This window comes from Pelophylax lessonae (assembly GCF_965119305.1).
Source record: "Pelophylax lessonae genome assembly, chromosome: 2".
NCBI classification, from domain to species: Eukaryota; Metazoa; Chordata; class Amphibia; order Anura; family Ranidae; genus Pelophylax; species Pelophylax lessonae.
This window is the reverse complement of record NC_138769.1, coordinates 181400750-181425696: the sequence shown is the minus strand read 5'-3', so window position 1 is coordinate 181425696 and position 24947 is coordinate 181400750. Positions and strand designations below refer to the sequence as shown.

Below are 24947 nucleotides of genomic sequence, written 5' to 3'. Positions count from 1 at the left end.
CAGAGGTTTGTCGTTATTTCTCAAGATATACCAAGCATAAATTTAAATATTACGTAATGATAATTTTTTCATTTGTAATATTTTGGTATGTTTTATTATAAATCTGCAATTTTTTAACGCGTAGATGCATTTTTTTTTTTTGGATTTCTAAATGCAAAAAAAAAAGTATGCCTGAAAGCTGGGTTTAATTTTAATTTCATATTGCTATATATTTAGCACTGAATAGTCTGTATGGCTTTATGATGTAAGAATTACTAACAACAATCTTAAATTGGTAAGAACATGTAGTTATTCTTGACTGAGATCTCATAGGATGCTGTGGTTATACATGCCCAATCGAATTTTAAACATTATTGGCTTGTTTTAGTCTTTATCAGGTTTAATTACTAAAGCTGGAGAGTGCAAAATCAGGCTAACTTCTACATAGAAACCAATCAGCTTCCAGATTTTATTGCCAACGCTTAATTGAACAAGTTAGGATTAGGATTAGGACAACTGAGTGGTTTCTCTGCAGAAGTGAGCTTGATTTTGCACTCTCCAGCTTTAGTAAATAAACCCCTATTTGTCAGCAACTGGTGCTTACATGTGACACAAAAATTCATATGGATAACTTCTATCTGCTGATTATCCAGTTCCATTTACCTAGTTAGCTTGGTTTGGCATACACTTCTTACATCACTTTCGAGAAATATCAAACATATATTGATATGGCCAGGAGGCACAATCTTATTTTGTGTGAGAAATGAAAGTATGCAACGTCTAACCTTCTTGATTTTACATGGGATTTCTGGTATCCCAGTGTTCTTCGTAATACCCTTGTGCCTAAGGGCAGCTTCACACTGCACTGCTGCAGCTAACCCATGGTTTTTGTGTGGGTTGGCTGTGCTTTCCCATAGACTTTAATTTTGTTGTATGGTTTTGGTGCACTTTCTTAAAGTGAACCAAAACTGTGCACCAAAAACTGTGGGGCATAATAGAAGTCTATGGGAAACTTGCATTAAAACTGTGGGTTAGCTGCACTTTTGCCAAAGTGTAGCAGGGCAGAGTAAAGCCACCCTAACATTACCCTGATTTAGTCCCTCTTCCTGTATATATACCAAGTAGGAGGGGGAGAAGCATTGGCATATTAGCTAAAAGCTAAACATTGGGGTTGACTTACTAAAGGAGTAGAATGTGTTCCCTTTGCAAGGTAATTTTCACTTGGCTTAGTGAATGTGTTTAAAATTCACTTTACAAAGATTACCTTACATGAAGCTAAGTGAAAATTCCATGGCATAGCTTCACCTCACTCAGTAAACTAAGTGAAAATGCTGTATGTGCCTCATGTGAAGATAACAACCTCACACAAATATTACAATTTTCAAAGTTTCTTGACCCATTTTTTGCTTTGTTCAAAAAAAATCTCTGTATAAAATATACTGTAACTATAGCATAGTTACAGTGTAACTATAGTACAAAGCAGGCTACAGAACAATTAAAGGAAACACCTTTTATGAATCTAGCCAATTGAAACTTAGCACATTAAAAAACATGTGAGCAGGGGCTACCATGTAAAAATAATCTGTGGATCCAGAGATACTGTATAAGCAGCTGAAGGAATATATACAGTACATCCAGGTTTTATTTATGGTATAAAGGATGTTTTTGTACCACTGCTTTCAGCAAAAAATGATAAGGATGAGGTTTGCGTTGAGGTGGTTGGATGTAAATCCTGCATATTTCTGGTCCTGGAAAACTGATGCGGGAATTCTCCTGTCTGAATTATTTTAAACTTTAGCTACAAGGGCCTTTGAACTTAGGTCAAACTGCATAGGGAAAGATTAGTCAGTTAGGGAAACTGTATTTTAATTTTGATTATTGCCAGCTCTTTGGACAATTAATTAAACTGCTTCCTTTTTTGTTTTATTATTATTCATTAAAAATTTTCTTCTGCTGGCCAGCTTTACACTTTTGTATCATCTGAAGTCAATAGTTCTAAAATATTAGCTATACCATGGCTGTGTTTTTTTTTTTTCTATACATCCCTTAGTGTTGTTTTTAAGCTTTTTTTGTCCAATCCTACACCGATGCACCTTGCAGCTACTAGTGCAAAGCAGGCAGTGCCATTATATTTGGTCACATGCTTGGCTCTAGGGGTACTACATCCCTATAGATGTCTGCACATCTATATGTACTAAATCCCTATAGATGGGAAGGTGTCTGCACATAGATGTGTAGTCCATATACAAGCAGAAAATGGAGGCTACACTCCCTACAATAGAAAGTCTGAGAATAGCAGAAAAAAGCTTGCATCTAAGAGACAAAATAAAAGAAGATAAATAGAAGGTACATTCTATGTATAATTAAACATATTCAATTTATTTTAGTTTATAAAACATGTAATTTTATTGTCGCTTTAACAGCAGTTTGATCAAATTTGACCAGTTGTGGAACAGTTTCATCAGCAAGAACAGGGACAGCTTCACCAAACTACTGGCTATTCTCTATCTGATGGTAAAATCAGGCCTATTACCACTTCATGAAAATGTGTTGATGGTAAATAGTGTTGCTTGGACACATCTGATTACAACATAGTAGGGACATTATTTGGGGTCCCTGGACCCCCTATCCAGTCTAGTGGTATATATTAATAATGAAAAAAAATATATAAAGCTGATTTTCAGAGTCAGATAAATAATATTTAAAAAAAAAGTGTCATTACACATTGATTTAGGAAAAGAGTAAACTTTATGTGGATTTCCCTTTACTATTCCAACCAGACCCTTATTTAGCATGCAGCCTGGGTTGCCAGGAAATGAAAGGAAGTGAGTGTGCACCTCCCCCCTTCTGTAACAGATCAGGCTATACACCTTTTTAACATTCAAGTATCCTCATCCAAATGTTGAGGTAAAACCCACAAACCCACACAATTGATTAAAAAAAAGACCTTTTCATTACATAAAACACAAACACATATTTACATGTCAAGAAATAGTCTTAGGGGTCAAGATTACCTACAGCGCTTGCAAATTGTATTGTGCTGTGTGCAAAGATTGTTAAAATGAAATAACGACTGTGTTGATAAATTAATGTGAAACCACATGATATATCACAGCTAATAGTATAAATAAATAATTAAATCAATATAGTCACAGCAAAAAAGATGACATAGATATGTGCAATTTTCAGGTGGGTACTCCAATAGTATAAGCATATAATTGTGCAATAGTATAATGTATAAATAGTGCAAATTGTTTGAAATATTAATCTAATAAATAAATAAATAAAGTGCAGTTTTGTTTGAAGTCCATCAATAGGTGAAATAAATGAAGTGACAGTAGTTAATAAAATCCAAGTAATTTCTTCTGTGCAAAAGACTTCCAGTCTCTTAATCAAAGTGCAGGTGCTCAGTGTTTAAATTTATCCAATGCTACTTTGTAGGTGGCATAGGTTCCTTTTTTCCAGTGATATTGTAAAGATGGGTGACTTACCAAAAGTAATGGGTCTTATGTACCATATAGCACTAAGACCAATCACGCTTGTAGGCCCTCAGAGCCAGGGTAAATTTCCTTGTGCCTCTCCTGAAATGGGGTAATGGTGGATTCTTCCTCACCTTTTCCTCTCATCAGTGTGGGGCCAGGGTATGAAAGAAAGAATTGCTCCAATAGTGTAGTAAAATTAAGACCAGTTTATTTTCCATCCATGGGTGTTTTAAAAGTAAAAGAATAGCTTTTTTCACAAGCATTTGTGAAATTCACCATCTAACATGCAGAGTGGCAAGCGGAGTGTGCCGGCTTGCGCTCCAGCTGCGTAGTTGCGTCACGCCGCGCGTTCCAAACTGACGCGTTTCGTCACTTCCTGTGATTTTATCAAAGGTATTTACATGCTTTTATGAACATCCCCAGAATTAACTCATTTTTGATCATGGTGCCCATGACCTGTTGCTCACCAATGTGTATGCTACACTTCTGTGGCTAAATGACAGATCTCCAACTCTAGTAATGTAAGTGGACAGACATGAACCCTAGGTGATGTCATTGACCAAGTTTGTGTGTGTTTTCTTTCCTTTAACAAGCTGTGGGAATGAATAACTGGTGCTAATTTTCTCCTGTACTTATTCCCCAGGGAGAAAGTGCAAATCTGGTCACTCACAAGGGAGTGTTCAGACACCATTATAAGCCTCCCTTTTACATAACCTCTTATTTGGATCAATGGAGGTGGGGAAGAGGCCCTTGTATTTTAACAAGGGGGGGGGGGGCTTTATCACTGGCTTTGTAAGAAACTCCCCAATGTTGAGAGATATGTGGTCTGTTGGGATACAGAATAGGGAGCCACACACTCGCAGCCCGCAGATGAGACATGGAAAATCTGCAGACATGCACAGCAATGGATTGAATGGTAAGTAAAAGAGGGAGTGAGGGGGAATACTGAGTGCCAGTTCACACTTAAGCGATTGCAGACATTGCATGTGATTCACACCGCACCACTCTGCAAATCACATGCGATGTTTGTGTGATGTGAATTCAGCTATACAGATTGCATGGCTGAATTTGCATCGCATTTGGACCAAAGTCGCACAGTACCCTTTTTTGAGTCCGCACCGGAATCGGATCGCATTGGGTGTTCACACCTATCCGATCTGATTCCTGTCTGAATTGACAGTTCGCACTTTGATATGTGACCTAATCTTGGGGTGTTATTAACTTTATATTGACACTCCCAGCAGTTTGCATATGGCAGTGTGAACTGCCTTTGAGTCAGGTATGATGCGGGAACCCGCAGTGGATACGCAGGGTACCCGCATTTCAGCAATGTGAGCTGGCACTGATGCCTACACATTTTTTACCATAATGCAAGAAATGCATTAAGCTAAACAATGTTTAGGTTTTAGAACCACTTTAATTTTGATGTTTTATGTTAGGTTAGGTAAGAAGAGAAAATTATTATTACATTGCATTGTATATGGAAGAAATTGGTATTTTTCAGAAGTATAAATTGAGGGCTGTTATAACTTCCAATGACCTTTATCTAACTTTTATTAATGCAACAGTGTAAAAAATGAATTTACACCTTTTGGGATACGAATTGGAGCAGAAAAGAGCACTTTACAGCTTAAAAAATTCCCACTTGCTCCACACTATCAAAATAGTAAAAGGTATGTCCAGTTAACAAAACTCAAAGCATTATGTACTGGCAGTTTTCTTTGGCTTGTATTTTAGCAGATCACAAACACCACTTAGTACATATAGGACATGCATTTACAAGAATAAATGAGAAGCAGTCAGTAAGATCATTTTAATGTTGCATACTTGAAGTAAATTCATATGTTGTACATACTTCTTAAAAAAAAGGGTGAAACCTGGCGCACAACAGGGGAAGGGGTGTCCAAAAAACTTGGTGGCTGTGTTAAAAGTCCATATAAAAGTCCATAGGCATAAATCTCAAACCACCACACTCCGTAGGCTGCTCTGATGACAAGTAGAAGGGGCTTGTGGCGAGCTGAAAGGAGAACACAGATGCCACACTAAGTGCAGTATATCAAGATTTATTATGAGTTAGCCAATGAAAAGGTACCCACAAGCGTGTGTATAAAAACAGCATGACAACATCATAATAGGGATAATGATTCCCGGTGTCCTGATTCAGGATGGCACAAGCGGTCTCAGAGCGCTGGGTTGTAATGGTCCATCCGTTACAACCCATCGCTCTGAGACCGTTTGTGCCATCCTGAATCAGGACACCGGGAATCATTATCCCTGTTATGATGTTGTCATGCTGTTTTTATACACACGCTTGTGAGTACCTTTTCATTGGCTAACTCATAATAAATCTTGGTATACTGCACTTAGTGTGGCGCCTGTGTTCTCCTTGTACATACTTCTTGAATGCTGAGATCCCAGAAAGACTTCCTGGGTAAGACAGATGTTATGAGCACAGATGGGGAGATCTTAGTATCCACTGAAAATGAGTCATATAGTATTCACTATATGACTCTATATATGCTATGGCAGCAGTTCCACTACTGGCTGGAAAACAGCATGCCATTGGCAACCTGCAGTTGTATTTGCATTCACAGGAATGCTTGAGGTGATTCACAGGGACAGATGAATAAGCCACTGTTAATCATAAAGTAGGAAACAGATAATGAAATTAGTAAGAATTCTGGGACTCTCACTAACTTCTGGTATATGCTATCCTCTTGCCAATGGCAACTTGACAAGCATTTACGAACACTACATGTTTATTCAACAATCACCTGGCCTCATCATTACTAAGAAATATAAGATATACACTTTACACATTAAATTGGTGACAAAGATAATTTTCCTTATAGTAATTCATGGTCCTCCTGAAAATAGATGATAAATCTTGTCAGTTATGCAATTCAGGTCTGCCATAGGAGTAATAGGGGTGCACTTGTTAGCATCACTGCCTCCACAAACTGAATTGTAGGGCTCAGATACAAAAGATAGTAAATGCTAGTATTTGTATGACTGTGGTAGGTGATTATGATTAAGGACTGATGTGACTAGTGAAATGCACAGTTTAAAGTGCAGTGTAAAAACCTGGTATTATAAATTTGCATAAAAACTAAAATTAACAATGAAGCCCATTACTGTAACAGTAAAGAAAAACTGAATGGGACTTTATGAGTACAGACAATATATTATCCAATGGAAATGTAAAAAAGTCAATTTTTCTGTTGTAGTCTAGCTTGAAACATGATGTGGGCACCAGGTTTGTTAACGTTCATATAGTGAATCACCCCATTATCAAATTCATCTGGACCACAGACAATAACCACAGCCCCCAGCTAATGTGCCCAACTCCCCTGTGCCACAAAGATGTATTTTTTAAAATGATGACTTCTATCTTTAATAATACTTGATTAAAAGTATATATCATACATATAGACATTCATGTGTACCTCCACCCCATACCCATCACAAACCTGTGTTTCTTTGTGGCCAATCCAAGTGTAACCTGGGCTCGTTAGTAGGGTGCTGTGAATTTGAGTTTTTCTAGAGCTTTTATACTCTATGGACTGCATTTGGGGATATGGTTTAAATAGAAATTGTTCCCTCATTATTTATGGCTTTCTACACGGATTATAAGTTCTTGTCTGTGGTCCAGAGGGATTTGATGGTGTGGCGATTCTCTGTATAAGTTTAACAGATCTATGGCCCACATCCTTCTTCAAGCTAGATCACACCTTAAGTGGAATTTATTCCCCTCCTTCTTTGACCTCTGAATATTCTTCTTAAAAAACTAAAGCACCAGAACCCTGAAAATATTTTTTGAGGAATAACAAATTATGGCGTTCTAGTCCCACATTAATTGGATCTTTATGGATTCCAAGATCTCCTAGGGCCCCGTTTCCCAGACTACTGGTTTGCCATACACATATGTGGTAATAATGATTTTAATTCATCAGTTTGATATAATGTTACAAATATACAATCCTCCTGCAGTTTCCTGATGAAGTGGATGCTTTGCTCATAAAATGCATCTAGAATTTTCTGTCACTCCCTCACTGGACAGACTGCATTGTGCTTGAACATAAATCTACTGTATGTATGGTTTGTATGAAGTGAAGGTACTCATTAATTTGTGTTATCTTTAGATGTGTACTAGAGGTTCAGATATCTTCATGTGGCATTTTATGCAAGTATTAATAACCAGTTCAATACAAATATATATATGTGAATATTGGTGTTTCAGCTCTATTAAAATACTTCACTGCAATTCAGTGTTTCTTAGTACACAATTTACATGTGGTGTACGTTTTAGCTTTTTACATTGCATTTTAAAGGATAAGTTCACCTTTGGGTACATGTTACATTTTCCAACCATTTTTAGTGGATGTCAGCTTGCAGTTCTCAAAGAACTACCACTGTGCTGTGGAGTGCCATGGTAATTCATTAATTCTTCCGGTCAATGTTTCTGCTTGCCCATATAGAATGTACAGGCACACAGATACACTGACAGGTATGCAGGAGACCGGCATGGCACCAGCAATCTTACAGGCTCCAAAAAAATATATTTATATATATATATATATATATTAATAATACATGCACTTTTTTTACCTGCAAAAAAAGTGAGTTTATTTAATTTTTTTTTCAAGTGAACTTATTCTTTAACAAAATAGATTTGAGTAAATACACATAAAATATTTAGCATATAAAGGTGCATTTAGGCAGTTATTTACATTTATATCAGTTTAAAGATCTGTGCATTATTTTCAGAGGTGGCTCAAGGCTTTGTGAGGCCTTATGCAAAACTTAGACATGAGGTCCCATGTGTGCAAACACAGTGTCACTTCTCGTTGGCTGCCTGAGCTTCAGATGTCTTAGGTTTCGAGAGAGCTAAGTGTGATAGGGCTCTTAACGCTGCCTGTGCACAACAGAGTTAAGGTGTCCTGTCACCTCTAAAATAAAGTCACGCTGCAAATCAGCTTTTTGGAGGCCTCAAGGCCTACTTAAGGCTCCATTTGCATATACAGTATGCAAATTAGATGCATTTTGGACTGCATTCATTTCATGTAACATGTGAACCAAAACGTCTTTCTATGGAGCCGGTTCACATATTTGCGGTGCAGCGGCAGTGTGATTTCAGTGCAAATTTGAGTCCTGTGCATTTTCTGAGCACTGCAGTATAATTCAGATGCAAATTCCAGGCTCATTGCCTTCTAAAGGAAGGCATCTGAATTTCACATGTCCTCAGTTTTAAACACCAATTGATAAAAGAAAAAAAAAAAATAGCGTGGTGGGTCTCCCCCAATCCATACTAGGCCCTTCAGGTCTGGTATGGATTTTAAGAGGAACCCCATGCCAAATAAAAAAATGGCGGACTGCATGCTCAGATAAGGGTCTGGTATGGATTTGAGGGGACCCTACACCATTTTTTTATTACCCTTAGCTCTGGTATAGATTTTGGGGGGAACCCCCACGCCATAATTAAAAAAAATGGAGTGGAGTCTCCTGAAAATCCACACCAGACCCTTATCTGAGCATGCAGTCTGGCAGGCCAGGAAAGGGGGGGGACTAGCGAGTGGACCCCCCCTGAACCATACCAAGCCACATGCCCTCTACATGGGGGGCAGAGGGCTTATTCAAATCAGGAAGCCCCTAAAAGGGGGCCCCCAGATCCTGCCCCCCATGTGAATGAATGTGGGGTACATAAATAACAATAAATGTCTCAAAAATAAATAACAACACAGAGACAGTTTTTGACAATTTAATTTATTTAAAAAAAAAAAACAATGTTCCCCACTGTAGATCAAGTTTAAATCACGATGAAGGCTGCCGCTGACCTGGAGAAAAAGAAAAACAGGTCCGCACCCATTGCTGGCTCTTAAATTTCTCAAATAGCAAAGTGTGGGTGGATATGATGAAGTAACCGGGTGACCCAACCCCCTTGTGATGTCATTGACCCAGTATGCATGGTCGATGAAGTCACAAGGGAAGGGGCCTCCATGTGACATTGCTGGGTGGCCCCAGCCCTTAGCTTTTTAAGAACTGTAAGACAGCAGAATGGGCACATGGCAGGAGCCAGCAAACCTGTTTTTTTTTCTTTGGGTCAGTAGCAGCTTTCATTGTTATTGATGCTGGATCTACACCAGGGGGGGACATTGTTTTTGTTTTGAAGGGATGGTAAGGAGGTAAGTGGCACTGCCAGATATAGGTATAAGGGGACAAAAGAAAATATGAACATATGTGTCCACAGTGTAAGAACTTGTTACCAGATGTGTGTTCAAATAATACTTAAGTACATAAAATAAACATCAAGTGAATCCTTATGCGTAATGTGCTGGTTAATATACACCAAAAAATGAACATAAATACAGGGGTAATAGGCCTATATTCCAAATTGGATGTGGCTCCTATATCCCTCATATCCCTTGGTTTACCAATGATATTTGATATATTGAATAACTTATACCACTAAGACACTCAGTCACCTTATTTATATGCACTTTATTTCTACAATAGGGTCCCTTCCCTTTATCACTATTAGTCACCTTTTTGAATAATAATTCAGTATAACATTTATTTATTTATTTATTTATTTATTTATGTTCATTTTTTGGTGTATATTAACCAGCACATTACGCATAAGGATTCACTTGATGTTTATTTTATGTACTTAAGTATTACTTGAACACACATCTGGTAATAAGTTCCTACACTGTGGACACATATGTACATATTTTCTTTTGTCCCCTTATACCTATATCTGGCAGCGCCACTTACCTCCTTAACATCCCTTCATCTTTACTGAACTCTTTTTGTGAACAGTTAAGAGGTAGGCTGCAGCCAATTTCCTACACTCTTGATTGAGATTTTCATCCTAAGAGCGGATCCTTCTCTCCCATTGTTTTTGTTTTGTTTTTGTCAAAAACTATCTCTGTGTTTTTTTTTCTTTTTTATACTTTTTTGGTGAATGAGTAAGGGCACAATGTACCCCATGTTCATTCAATAGGGGAATCAATATATAGGGGCCCCCTTGTTAAAGGGGTCTTTCAGATTATGATACGCCTCCTACCCGCAGACTCCCACAACCACCGGCCAGGGTTGTGGGGAAGAGGCCCTTTTCCCCATAAGCATGGGAACTAGGTACTTTGGGGGGCAGAGCCCCCCTGCCCCCCAAAGCACCTCGCCATGTTAAGGGCATGTGGCCTAGCATGGTTCAGGAAGGGGGGCCCTCACTCGTCTCCTACTTTCCTGGCCTGCCAGGCAGCATGCTCAGATAAGGATGCGGTATGGATATTAGGGGGGACCCCATGCTGTTTTTTTTTATACTTTTGGCATGGGGTTCCCCTTAAAATTTATAGGGCCTGGCATGGATTTGAGGGGGGGGACCAAATGTTGTTTTTTTTTCCTTAATTGTCATTGATGACAAATATATTGTTTACATTCAGCTGTCAATGGGGGGAACCCGCTGACAGCTGATGAGTCCTCAATTGTTAAGGACACAGCGGACGGTGCTCTTAAACAACCACTGGACATGTGTGAGCCATCTCTGATTGTTACTAACAGTTACCAGCATCAGTTCATGAGATCCTATATGCTATTGTTTGGCTAACATTTTGATTTACTGAGAGAAACTTTTGTGTTTGGTACTAGGTTCTTTAAAATTACCTTTCAGTTCAAACATGTCCTTGTTAAATTGAAGCCTTACAAAGTACTCATCATCATAAATACATAAATAGTACATATTACTAAATATGAAAATCCTATAGGCTATGGTCCTCTCTACTCCTTCCCTCGTCTTTCCCCCTACCATTTTCATTTCCTACTGCCTCCAACCCCACCATGCAATCCACAAAGCTACCCACCTGTAGCTCGGTTGAAACAACAAGTAGCCCTATCACCCATTACCCTTCTTCTTTTCTTAGAACTAATTTTGCAGCCTAGTTTTGTTCTAATTTCAACTATGAGAGGGCTTTCCCACTCTCCAATACATGCTGCATAGCCCTACCTAAATGGAACTAGCTTCCACCTTCTTGCTTATGACAAATAATGTTGTAATAACTTGTTATCCAAACTTTTCTGCACTGTCCTTCTTGTCATGTGTAGTGCTTTTGTGCATTGAAATATGTTCAATAACATATTTGAACAAGAAAAAAAAAAATACACAGAGCATAACACAAAAAGCCTAAAACCATTTAAAAAGTCCTTCCCAAATGGCCAGGCATGCCCCTGTATTTGTAAATTACCCAGAACAGTCACGGCATAGGTTAAACAAGAGTTAAATGCAGATAAACTCAGTGTCTTAAAGTGTTTGTTACTTCAACACTTCATATTCCTGATATGTGTATGTTGTACCATGTACTTGTATGAGAAAATATCCTGTTCTCTTTGTATTTCTTTCTTTATGAATTAAAAACTGACCACACTAAGCAGGAGAGCACACTATGGTCAGTTCTCTAACTATGCTGGGAACTCAGCCTGCTCTCCTCCAAGGATCAGTCCTCACATGTACCTTCTTCTTAGCCATTCACCGGGAAGCTCAGTGTCCTGCTGCCTCTCCTTCCCCAAGCTCTTATGCAGCACAGCACAGAGAACAGAGGGAATGTGATCACTTATAAAAAAGGGAAAAAGGGTATTTATAATGTTTTTTTTTTATATCTATACAAATATGTTCTGCCTTTCATTTCTATTTTAAACTGAATGGGTTGCTTTACAAGGTGATAATTTACAATCACTTTAACAGTGAGCTTTCCAGCAACCAGGTGTGCAACGTGTACTCAATAAGATGACAAAGTAGAGTAGGACCTTCCTGGGGGGGGGGGGGGGGGTTAGTAATAGGCAGCAAACATACGTTCCCTCAGCTGTTGGGAGTATAAGTCAACCAATACAAATCACAGGGACTAGGGACACTCATTACCAACCAGGGAAGTGACAGACCAGATATAGCACATCTGCACCCTTAACCACACCCTAACTGGACCAGAGTTAGTAGCTCTCATCTAGCAGTCTGGTGCAACAGGATGCCATAATTCAATATTGTATGTCAGATCATGAGCTGTAGTCTGGATGGATCATGGGGAGCACCCTATGTGGGGTTGGGGATCATGTTGGGCCACTAAATCCTTATACCTTTCATCCTCTTAAAGGACTTCCTCGGAGAAAATGTGTCCAGTATCTAACTCACCAGTAGGGGTCTGTATAGGTATTCTGACCACAAGAAAACACTGGAGATCCTAAAAAGGCCTTCCACATTTAGACCAAAGTAGACAACAATGCACAAACATCCAGAAATGTATTTTCCATATATAAGGAGAGTATAAAGGGTATGTAGTGAAAGTGGGAGTTATGTTCTATCACAGAATGCACTCATCAATGCTAAAAAGAAAACCTATATTTAGAAAATTGTCCATTCAAAGAAACTATTTTCCAATGTGTGCCCAGTTGTGTAGAACAAAAGGCATTAGGGTATAGTGGCCCAGCGTGATTTCCAACCAGACATTGGGTGCTCCCCCTGATCCTGCTAGCCTACAGTCCATGGTCTGACATATATGTAGGAACTGGAGAGGATCCTTACATCCTGAAAATGTTGGTGATTAGGTAGGTGACACAAAGTATGGAAGTGAGGGCATTCATTTGCACTAGACTGCTTAATGAGTCCTGCTAAGGCAGGTCCACTTAAGGTGTGGTTCTCCTGTGCCCTGATCCAGTGTACTATGTTAGTGGCACATCTAGTTTGTCACTGTCCTGGCTGGCATTAAGTGTACCTGGTCCCTGTGGTTTGTGCTGGCCAACCTATACTCCCCACACCAGTTTGGGAGACAGGCGCTGTGGAGGGAATGTATATTTGCTGTCTGTCATACACCCCTACACTCTTTGCAAAAAGCCTCAGAAAGGTCCTTTTCTGCTTTGTTATCTTATAGAGTACACTTTGCGCACCTGGTTGCTGCATGGTTCACTGTTAAGGCATTGAATTTATCTGTAATAGAAAAATAGTGCAGCGCAATCCTAGTGGTAAATTAATAAATCATATAATCATGCAGAGTCCCAATGTTAATAGGTGTCCATATAAACAGATAAAAGTCTCCAGTGTAAAGTGGTCCTAGGGCAATTCCATAAGGTGCTTGTCTCCACGAGTGCTCATGCAATCCCACCACCTGTTCACACTGCCGCTCACCTTAACAAAGAGACCCTACAGGGTCAACCAGCATGTCATCTCAAAATCAAAGCATCCTCACACTTTCTTCCTTAAGCGTAGTAAATGATTACACCTCCGATGCACTGTCAGCTCCTCAAACAATGTTACCAATATGTGTAGGAGAAAAGAAAGAACGATCTAATGCTCTCTGTATGCAATCAAGCACTCTTTAATCCATATAAGTAAACAACTCACATTTTTGAAGAAAATAACAGTGCATATCTGCAGAGTTTGCAAGCAGGCGTGCATCAGGTCCACCAACCCGGAAGAGTGAGAGGCGGCCGCGGGTCACGTGACGTCCCCCGTACGCGTTGCGTCCGTAAAAGTAGGCGGGAATTCTTCAGCGAGGGTCTGAATTGAATTTATCTGCATTTAACCCTTTTTTAACCTTTGGCAGAACTGTTCTGTTGGATATTACAAATACAGGGGCATGCTTGGCCATTTGGAAAGAACTTTTTAAATGATTTTAGACTTTGTGCGTTGTGCTCTGTGTATCTTTGTATATTTTGTTACAATGCTTCATCATATTTAAACAAAATGTAACTACTTTTCTCCTACTCTTGCAGTATTGAATAGTTTTTGTTCAGTCCTATCTCCAATTGAAGATGATTTTTTCTAACACTTAAAATGAATCCTTACTATTTCATCAGAAAGAAAAATATGCTCACAACTCATACTCTTGATGCTATGCCTGTTTGGAATTTATTCTGAATACATATGGAGTTGAAAATTAAACTTGCCAGATGCTGACATGCATCAAGAAGTGACAACCTGGAGCACTGCTGGGTAGTGGTATTAAACCAAATGAAATGGCACAGGTACTGGGCAATATATACAAAGCCCAGATACTGTATTTTGTTAAATATATAACACAGGGTAATTGCCCACGACAGATTGTATGGTCAACTGTTCATGAAAACATAAAAAGTGTTCATACTGTTTTTTCAGTTATTTTAAAAAGACAAAGAAAGTGGGGTTCCCCTTGTGGGACTTTAAAGGCACATAAAATCTATACTGTATAAAAAATTATGTGAAAAGAATATTGAAAAATATAAATTTTATTGTAAACACAAATAATAATTAAAAACAGTACAGGCAAAGGAGAGACAGATATATCAACCGTAGTAGTCTGAACTAGAACCCAACATGTTTCGAAGCCAAAGGGAAGATTTTGCTTCTTCTTCAGGGGAGGGGTTCAAACGGTACTCTAATGAATAAAAAAGTGTAAATAGTACAAAAAACCATAAATTTTGGGGGGTGATATTTCAACATAACTTCATAGGGTTTTATACAGTTATTATAATAACAGTAGTGACGAGTACTTACAGGGTTGAGAAAATAACTGTACTCAGGTAGCCTGCACGGTTAAAAACATCTGGTGGGTGCGAGTGTCCTTGCAGTCAAAAATGCAATAAGTAAGATGGTAAATGGTTATTGTAGCCAATGAACCAGCCGCTGTTGACATCAGGTGTGCAGCCCCCAATCAATGGACGTCTGAAGTCCTTAATTAGGAGAGGCCAGAGGTAGCCTTTAGGGCGTAGGTGAGTGGCAAAGGTGTAGGTAGCACCGGTCTGAAAAATGGACAGAACAGGGCTAAGTACATTGATATATGTAGCAAAATAAGCAAGGGAGAGACTGATAAATGTCGGCATATAAGATAGCTGTATAGCTATGAGTCATATGGTAAGTATATAAAGGGCATAATGACATAAAAATATATACCAAAAAGGTAGCCCAATATAAAATGGGCAGTAAAATTATATTGCAATGGAATATAGCTAGAACAGCAGAGCCGATCAGAAAGAAGTATAAAGGTTTTTTTGGGAAACTAATTAGTATGTATAAAATTGATACCTGAATGTAGATGGTAATAAGGAAAACAGCGTCCTCTCAGCACCACAGCCAGCAAGTGAATGCGCTGGCTGTGTGTTGCGAGAGGTGCACTATAAAAGTGCTAGTTAATTAGTGCAAGACGTAACACAGCTGGCCTCAAGGGAAGGGCTTCCCGGAACGCCGGTGCCGAGCCCGCCCACAGAACCATGCGTCACCCCTGACGCGACGTGGGCGGGATCGGCATCTGCGCTCCACCGACACGGGGGTCAGAGCCGGAAGTGCAAATGCACTGAGGCTGCCGATTGGTCCGAGCTGAACCGAAAGGGCACAGAGGATGGAGAATAGGACCAGGCTACCGCAATAACGCGGTATATGTCTCCCCGTGCCGGGACGCACATTAAAGAAGGGGCAACGCCCGGGGTCAACATAAATTGCTGGAAAAAGATTTACAAGCCAAATTAATTAGAAACAATTTTGCAGAGGGAATGCATTACTATATCAATAGAACATGATTGAAGGTTGTAGTTCTTGAATATAAATATCAGCAAGGACACGACCCACAGATGTAAAACGGGTTACAGACACTGGAATACAAAATGACAAAATCAACATACAGGGAAGAGGAACATATATATACAACTTATGTCAGTGACAATACAACAAGTGTCGAAGCATGTACATATATTTAAACATAATTAACTATCCTTGTTATATAATTATTATACAAAGAAAATTAGTATGTTAGCATAATATCGTACAATACAAAATATATTAAGGCCAGAGCAGTAGAGTATATAGATATATGGATATTGGGACTAATATGATGTTACAGGAGGCCCTAAAATATAATTAGAGGTGAATGGCCGTCTGGTTTGGATAGGGGGAATTAGATCTCCATTCCTCCAGAGTTAAAACCCTCGAGAAAGGGTTTGAATGATAGAGATCCATTAAGTCCTGGGGGCTCAGTGGCCTTAAGACGATATATCCATTTTAGTTCAAGTTGGAGGAGGGACTTATTCCAGTCCCCTCCTCTAGGGGCTGGGTGAACTCGGTCGAGAATCAAAAATTTAACCTTAGGCATTTTGCCGGCATGTACAATAGCCACATGTCTACCTAAGGGAAGCTCAGGGTCTGCTTTCCTCATGCTTAGAAGATGGCGATATGCGCGTTGCCAAAACTCCTGCTTGGTCTTACCAATGTAAAAGCACTGGCAAGAACAAAGCAGGAGATAAACCACGCCTATCGTACGACAGTTGGCAAAATGCTTAGGTCGATGAACATCTCCATTCGGTAATGTGGGGGATTTTTGTATGAGCATATAGCCACAATATTTGCAACTGCCGCAGATGTATGTCCCTCTGTATTTGCAGCAAGTGGACGTGACAGTATCGCGGAACTCACTACGGACTATTTTGTCTCGTAAAGCTGGGGCCCTTTTATAGGTGAAATTAGGTGTATCTGACACATGTTGGCCCAAAATGGGGTCCGAGGCCAGCAAGTGCCAGTGTTTAGAGACAATGCGTCTAATTTTTTGGTGTTGCTGATTATAGGGTGTTATAATTCTTATGATATCTTCCTTTTTGGAGCCTACTGATGTTTTTGGGGCTAGTAGTGTGTCTCTGTCGCTATTAAGGGCACGTTGGTAAGCTTGTTTGAGCGATTTCTTAGAATAGCCCCTACGTAGTAAACGTTTTTGGAGGGCGTCAGCGGCCGCTTGAAATAGTTTGAGGTTCGAACAATTTCGTCTCAGCCTCAAGTATTGACTGGTGGGAATTGATCTGAGTAGAGGGGTGGGATGAAAGCTTGATCCGTGCAATATTGTATTTCCCGCGGTGGGTTTGCGGTAGAGGTTACTCTTTAGGGTATCGTTTTCACTGCGCATAATCTCGACATCGAGGAAAGTAATCCGATCGGGATCCATGTTCATTGTGAATGAAAGGTTAAAGTCATTCTTGTTCAAGTGAACTAAGAAGGCTTGGAGGGATTCCGTGGGACCATCCCAGATGAGGAACACGTCGTCGATGTACCTGGTCCAAAAAAGGATGTGACCAGTGTACATCGACAAGGCGTCATCATCCAGAAGAAATTGTTCCCACTCCCCCAGGTACAGGTTGGCATATGATGGGGCACTTGTTGTGCCCCATCATATGCCAACCTGTACCTGGGGGAGTGGGAACAATTTCTTCTGGATGATGACGCCTTGTCGATGTACACTGGTCACATCCTTTTTTGGACCAGGTACATCGACGACGTGTTCCTCATCTGGGATGGTCCCACGGAATCCCTCCAAGCCTTCTTAGTTCACTTGAACAAGAATGACTTTAACCTTTCATTCACAATGAACATGGATCCCGATCGGATTACTTTCCTCGATGTCGAGATTATGCGCAGTGAAAACGATACCCTAAAGAGTAACCTCTACCGCAAACCCACCGCGGGAAATACAATATTGCACGGATCAAGCTTTCATCCCACCCCTCTACTCAGATCAATTCCCACCAGTCAATACTTGAGGCTGAGACGAAATTGTTCGGACCTCAAACTATTTCAAGCGGCCGCTGACGCCCTCCAAAAACGTTTACTACGTAGGGGCTATTCTAAGAAATCGCTCAAACAAGCTTACCAACGTGCCCTTAATAGCGACAGAGACACACTACTAGCCCCAAAAACATCAGTAGGCTCCAAAAAGGAAGATATCATAAGAATTATAACACCCTATAATCAGCAACACCAAAAAATTAGACGCATTGTCTCTAAACACTGGCACTTGCTGGCCTCGGACCCCATTTTGGGCCAACATGTGTCAGATACACCTAATTTCACCTATAAAAGGGCCCCAGCTTTACGAGACAAAATAGTCCGTAGTGAGTTCCGCGATACTGTCACGTCCACTTGCTGCAAATACAGAGGGACATACATCTGCGGCAGTTGCAAATATTGTGGCTATATGCTCATACAAAAATCCCCCACATTACCGAATGGAGATGTTCATCGACCTAAGCATTTTGCCAACTGTCGTACGATAGGCGTGGTTTATCTCCTGCTTTGTTCTTGCCAGTGCTTTTACATTGGTAAGACCAAGCAGGAGTTTTGGCAACGCGCATATCGCCATCTTCTAAGCATGAGGAAAGCAGACCCTGAGCTTCCCTTAGGTAGACATGTGGCTATTGTACATGCCGGCAAAATGCCTAAGGTTAAATTTTTGATTCTCGACCGAGTTCACCCAGCCCCTAGAGGAGGGGACTGGAATAAGTCCCTCCTCCAACTTGAACTAAAATGGATATATCGTCTTAAGGCCACTGAGCCCCCAGGACTTAATGGATCTCTATCATTCAAACCCTTTCTCGAGGGTTTTAACTCTGGAGGAATGGAGATCTAATTCCCCCTATCCAAACCAGACGGCCATTCACCTCTAATTATATTTTAGGGCCTCCTGTAACATCATATTAGTCCCAATATCCATATATCTATATACTCTACTGCTCTGGCCTTAATATATTTTGTATTGTACGATATTATGCTAACATACTAATTTTCTTTGTATAATAATTATATAACAAGGATAGTTAATTATGTTTAAATATATGTACATGCTTCGACACTTGTTGTATTGTCACTGACATAAGTTGTATATATATGTTCCTCTTCCCTGTATGTTGATTTTGTCATTTTGTATTCCAGTGTCTGTAACCCGTTTTACATCTGTGGGTCGTGTCCTTGCTGATATTTATATTCAAGAACTACAACCTTCAATCATGTTCTATTGATATAGTAATGCATTCCCTCTGCAAAATTGTTTCTAATTAATTTGGCTTGTAAATCTTTTTCCAGCAATTTATGTTGACCCCGGGCGTTGCCCCTTCTTTAATGTGCGTCCCGGCACGGGGAGACATATACCGCGTTATTGCGGTAGCCTGGTCCTATTCTCCATCCTCTGTGCCCTTTCGGTTCAGCTCGGACCAATCGGCAGCCTCAGTGCATTTGCACTTCCGGCTCTGACCCCCGTGTCGGTGGAGCGCAGATGCCGATCCCGCCCACGTCGCGTCAGGGGTGACGCATGGTTCTGTGGGCGGGCTCGGCACCGGCGTTCCGGGAAGCCCTTCCCTTGAGGCCAGCTGTGTTACGTCTTGCACTAATTAACTAGCACTTTTATAGTGCACCTCTCGCAACACACAGCCAGCGCATTCACTTGCTGGCTGTGGTGCTGAGAGGACGCTGTTTTCCTTATTACCATCTACATTCAGGTATCAATTTTATACATACTAATTAGTTTCCCAAAAAAACCTTTATACTTCTTTCTGATCGGCTCTGCTGTTCTAGCTATATTCCATTGCAATATAATTTTACTGCCCATTTTATATTGGGCTACCTTTTTGGTATATATTTTTATGTCATTATGCCCTTTATATACTTACCATATGACTCATAGCTATACAGCTATCTTATATGCCGACATTTATCAGTCTCTCCCTTGCTTATTTTGCTACATATATCAATGTACTTAGCCCTGTTCTGTCCATTTTTCAGACCGGTGCTACCTACACCTTTGCCACTCACCTACGCCCTAAAGGCTACCTCTGGCCTCTCCTAATTAAGGACTTCAGACGTCCATTGATTGGGGGCTGCACACCTGATGTCAACAGCGGCTGGTTCATTGGCTACAATAACCATTTACCATCTTACTTATTGCATTTTTGACTGCAAGGACACTCGCACCCACCAGATGTTTTTAACCGTGCAGGCTACCTGAGTACAGTTATTTTCTCAACCCTGTAAGTACTCGTCACTACTGTTATTATAATAACTGTATAAAACCCTATGAAGTTATGTTGAAATATCACCCCCCAAAATTTATGGTTTTTTGTACTATTTACACTTTTTTATTCATTAGAGTACCGTTTGAACCCCTCCCCTGAAGAAGAAGCAAAATCTTCCCTTTGGCTTCGAAACATGTTGGGTTCTAGTTCAGACTACTACGGTTGATATATCTGTCTCTCCTTTGCCTGTACTGTTTTTAATTATTATTTGTGTTTACAATAAAATTTATATTTTTCAATATTCTTTTCACATAATTTTTTATACAGTATAGATTTTATGTGCCTTTAAAGTCCCACAAGGGGAACCCCACTTTCTTTGTCCTAATACTAGGGATGTGGCACACATAAAGCGCTAGGCTGAAGCACCCCATTTATTTTAAAAAGAAGTACAATTTTAAAATTCTGAATTGACATACATTTATGAGTTGTCAATGAAAAAAATAGCTACATCCCAAAATATGATATTCCAGACATCTGCTCTAAAGACCATAGAAACCAATCTACTGAATCATGACATTCTGGTATAGCAAATATGAAATTCAAGAGAAAAGAAGTACAGCTTCTGTGCAGTTGCAAAACTTTGCAATTTTATTTAAACAAAAAAATAACTATCCGTGGATTTTTTTTTCTTTGTTAGATGTTCACTGCAAATAAAAAAAAACTTATTTTTTTACCACTGAAAAACAAAAATGTTGCTCTGCAAGTTGCGATTTGCAATTTGCAATACCCATTGGTTATGCTGACCACATGAAAGAAACATAGAGAAATGTGGAACTGTTGTTTAAGCATCTAGTACACCAAGTACAACTGGAACATTTGATACATCATCAATGACAAGTGGCTCGAAGATCTGTTAGTGAGGCTGAGGAAAATCACCTGGAAAGCATTTAAGGATGTTGTTGAGAAATTTCTTACAGTGCACCAAACTACATTTAGCGGGTTGACACAACCAGCATATACTGTACGACAATGAAGTGCAACATCACTAAAGATTCATTTTCTGCATTCACACTTTTTCTTAGGTGTAGTGACGAACATAGTAAAAGGTTTCAGTAGAACATTGCCACCAACTGTATCAGGGCTTGAAGATGTGATAGTCAATTTTCTGGCAAATAACAGCATTTTAGATTATTTTACACTTTTATTCTCTGAACTAAAAGGTTAAATCAGACTTCCACCCATTAACTTTAGCTTTAGGATGATTAGTGATCTATCCTGTGAAGTTATACCTATTAGAACACTATAGCAGAAAATGTAGAGTTGTGGAAGCCTTTTATTCCTCATTATGTCCTCATCTGTGTGAACTAGGTTTTTTAAACATATTGTTAGCTTCAGCAAAACTTTGCATTCACAGTCTGGAAGATTGGGGGTGTTCCTGTGGAGTTTTCTTTAGGACCTTTCTCTGTAGATCATTAAATTATACAGGTACAGGTAGGATTGCACATGGAACACTAACATGCAGAGTAATCTATTGTAAAAAGGTTCACTGCAATCAAAGAACATCACTTTGTAAAGTAATATTCTTAACATTGAATTCATCCCAGCCCCATCTGGTGAATAGTGTTAATACACATACAGTACATTAACACGGGTTGCGGTAGGGCCGTCTATCCAAATTAATGGACTGTTAATACACCAGAAAGGCCAGAAAATTGACACACAATATTTGGCAAGGCAGCACACCATAATACATGGTATGCAAACAAGACCAACTATGAAGTATCATGGGACTTTTAGGGTGCGTTTCTTATTTCATTGAGATAATAATGATTATCATAACACAGATTATCGTTTAAAAAGGGACATTTTATTTTCCAAAAAATTTTTTATTAAAAAAATGTTAAAATGCATATGAAAAAACACACACGGAACATACAAATTTCATGCCTTTCCAACAGACCAAATGTGAGGCACGATGTCTCGAAACGCTAAATTATTTTATTTTATTTATTATTTTATAGCGTTTCGAGAAATCATGCCTCACACTTGGTCTGTTGGAAAGGCATGAATTCTGTATGTTCCATGTGTGTTTTTTGCATTTTAACATTTATTTAATAAAAAAATTTTGGAAAATAAAATTTCCCTTTTTAAACAATAATCTGTGTTATGATAATCATTATTATCTTAATGAAATAAGAAACGCACCCTAAAAGTCCCATGATACTTCATAGTTGGTCTTGTTTGCATGTTATACAGGGATGTTGGTGCATTAATGGATTAGTACTAAAGTGGCTCTATCCTTTAAATATATTTCTCATAACACATGGTAGTGAACTATAATGCATTGTTGTGCACTGTAACACAGGTGCATTGGAGTGCCTTTCAAAATAAATGGCACCACAGTGCCCCAAGCCACATATTGTGCATAGATAGGAATCCAGCCTTAGTGCAACAGGCAAACTTCGGGTGAACATTCTAGCAGACAATATTGCTACCAAAGAATTATTGTCCTGTATACTGAACACAATAGATAGTTCTGACAGAAGAGAAAAAGCAGAGTGTGCAGAAGATTGGTACAATTATACAGTGAGACTCTGAAAAAAGGCATTTGCTCCATGGCCACTCTCTAAAGTGGAATGATTTAAATACATAAACTCTAAATGATGATTTAGGCTTGTTATAAAGCAATGAAACAGTAAAAAGGCAACCACTTAGCTTGTAAAATATTATCTGCACTGCAAAATAAATACAAAAATCAATTTTCTCTTACACATAAAGCTACTTCAAATGAAAATGAAATTACATATGGAATGGTTAGCTAATATGTTTATCAAAATGCAATTTCTAAACTGTGGCTCTTAGTAGGAAAGCCCAATTCCAGTCAAATGTATTTTTTTAGTTTGGATAGAGTAGGGAAGGGTTAGAACCCATGTCAATGATTTATTTATTTATTTCTCTTAGATTGTAAGCTCTAACGAGCAGGGCCCTCTGATTCCTCGTGTTCCAATTTGTATTGCATTTGTAATTTATGCCTTAATTTTGTAAAGCAATGCACTAACTGTTAGCGCTATATGAAGCCTGTATAATAATAATATTTATTTGTTTATTTATTTATGACCCCATTTAAAAGATTACTCTTTGCTTCCTGGTCATTTCGTCGGTTTCAGAAAGAATAGTTGAGGGGAAAACTTTCCCCTATGAATACAGATTTAAAAACACATTTTCTAATAACATTGAGAACGTTTTGAACATCTGTTAGGATATTACTTGTAAAATTAAGAATGGAGCACTACACCTAAAATAAGTGACAAAGTTTAAAAATTTTTTTCCATGTGAACTGTTTGATAGGTCCAATATATGAAGCCAATGAATTTCATGGGTCAGAGAGTGCCCCAGTCATCAGTACTGCTGCCAAAACCAGCTTCTGTGGAGTATGTCTGTACACATTACAAATATATATTACATTTCAGGCCAGCACAGTGGCTATGTGGTTAGCACTTCCACCTAGCAGCACTATCCTCATCGGTTTGAGTTCCAGCCATGACACTAGAACTTAGATTGCAAGCTCCATGAGGACAAGGACTGATGTGAATATAATATATATATATATATATATATATATATATATATATATATATATATATATATAGATATATAGATAGATAGATAGATAGATAGATAGATAGATAGATAGATAGATAGATGATAGATAGATAGATAGATAGATAGATAGATAGATAGATAGATAGATAGATAGATAGATAGATAGATAGATAGAAAGATAGCAATGCATACATTGACGGTGTTATATGAGTACCTTCAATAAATAAATAAAATGCATTTATGCAGACCTTATCAAACTTTTCTTATGGAATTAAATTTTACATTTGGACTCCTTTTTCAGGTATGGTGCTCATTTGATATTCTTGGTTTCAAAAATTTCAATATGATATGTAGAGTCTTCATTTTACATGAGCTGTCTACCTAGTGTCTAAACACACCTTAAGATATATAATTCCACTTTCCACTGTGGGGGAATGATTTCACCCAGAATCTAGTACTGTCATCTTTCCCAATTACCAGTTTGTATTCTAGGATTTATTTCTGTCTCTCTCATTAAAGGGTAACTCCACTTTTTTGTTTTGGGGGGGGGAGCAAATAAAGAAAAAATAACATAGCCTATGCAATTGTGACATAAGTCATATTATAATTAATTGTGAATAACCTTTCTTTTTTAATCTGCAGCTGTTGTAATTTTCAGCCATGCAATATGGCTACCTGGAGGTTTTCTGTACTCAGAATGTGTACTGACCAACCCCCAGAAGCATCATTTTCTACTTGGCCTAAGATGCAAATCAGATTTCAGGCATCCCCTGCAACAAAAATGTAATTTTTGGTGAGATACTCTCAATCGGAACACATCTAAAGGGATGTAGGTGCAGCAGATTTCCTCATTAGCGCTCTGCAGCTGCACAGCTGATTGATAATTATGAAACCACTTCTATTAGACCCACTCAGAACAGAGGGACAGAGGAACAAACGTGGATTTCTTCAGAATAACTAAAGGTAGGAATCTGCAGCAAAGGTTATTATGATCCTTGCAATATACAGAGATCACTCAGAGGGGGATTTATTTTTCTCAAAAAAGTGGAGTTACGCTTTAAGGAGAATTTTCCTCAACCCCTATACAGTTGATGGGTGTCTGAC

The 24947-nt window shown here is 39.0% G+C and overlaps 1 protein-coding gene across 1 annotated transcript in view; it reads right to left on the bottom strand.

The window, feature by feature from the left end:
* Positions 1 to 24947, bottom strand: part of IL1RAPL1 (interleukin 1 receptor accessory protein like 1) — a 1835933-nt gene that overhangs the window by 1480444 nt on the left and 330542 nt on the right. The gene's annotated exons all lie outside the window — the stretch shown is intronic.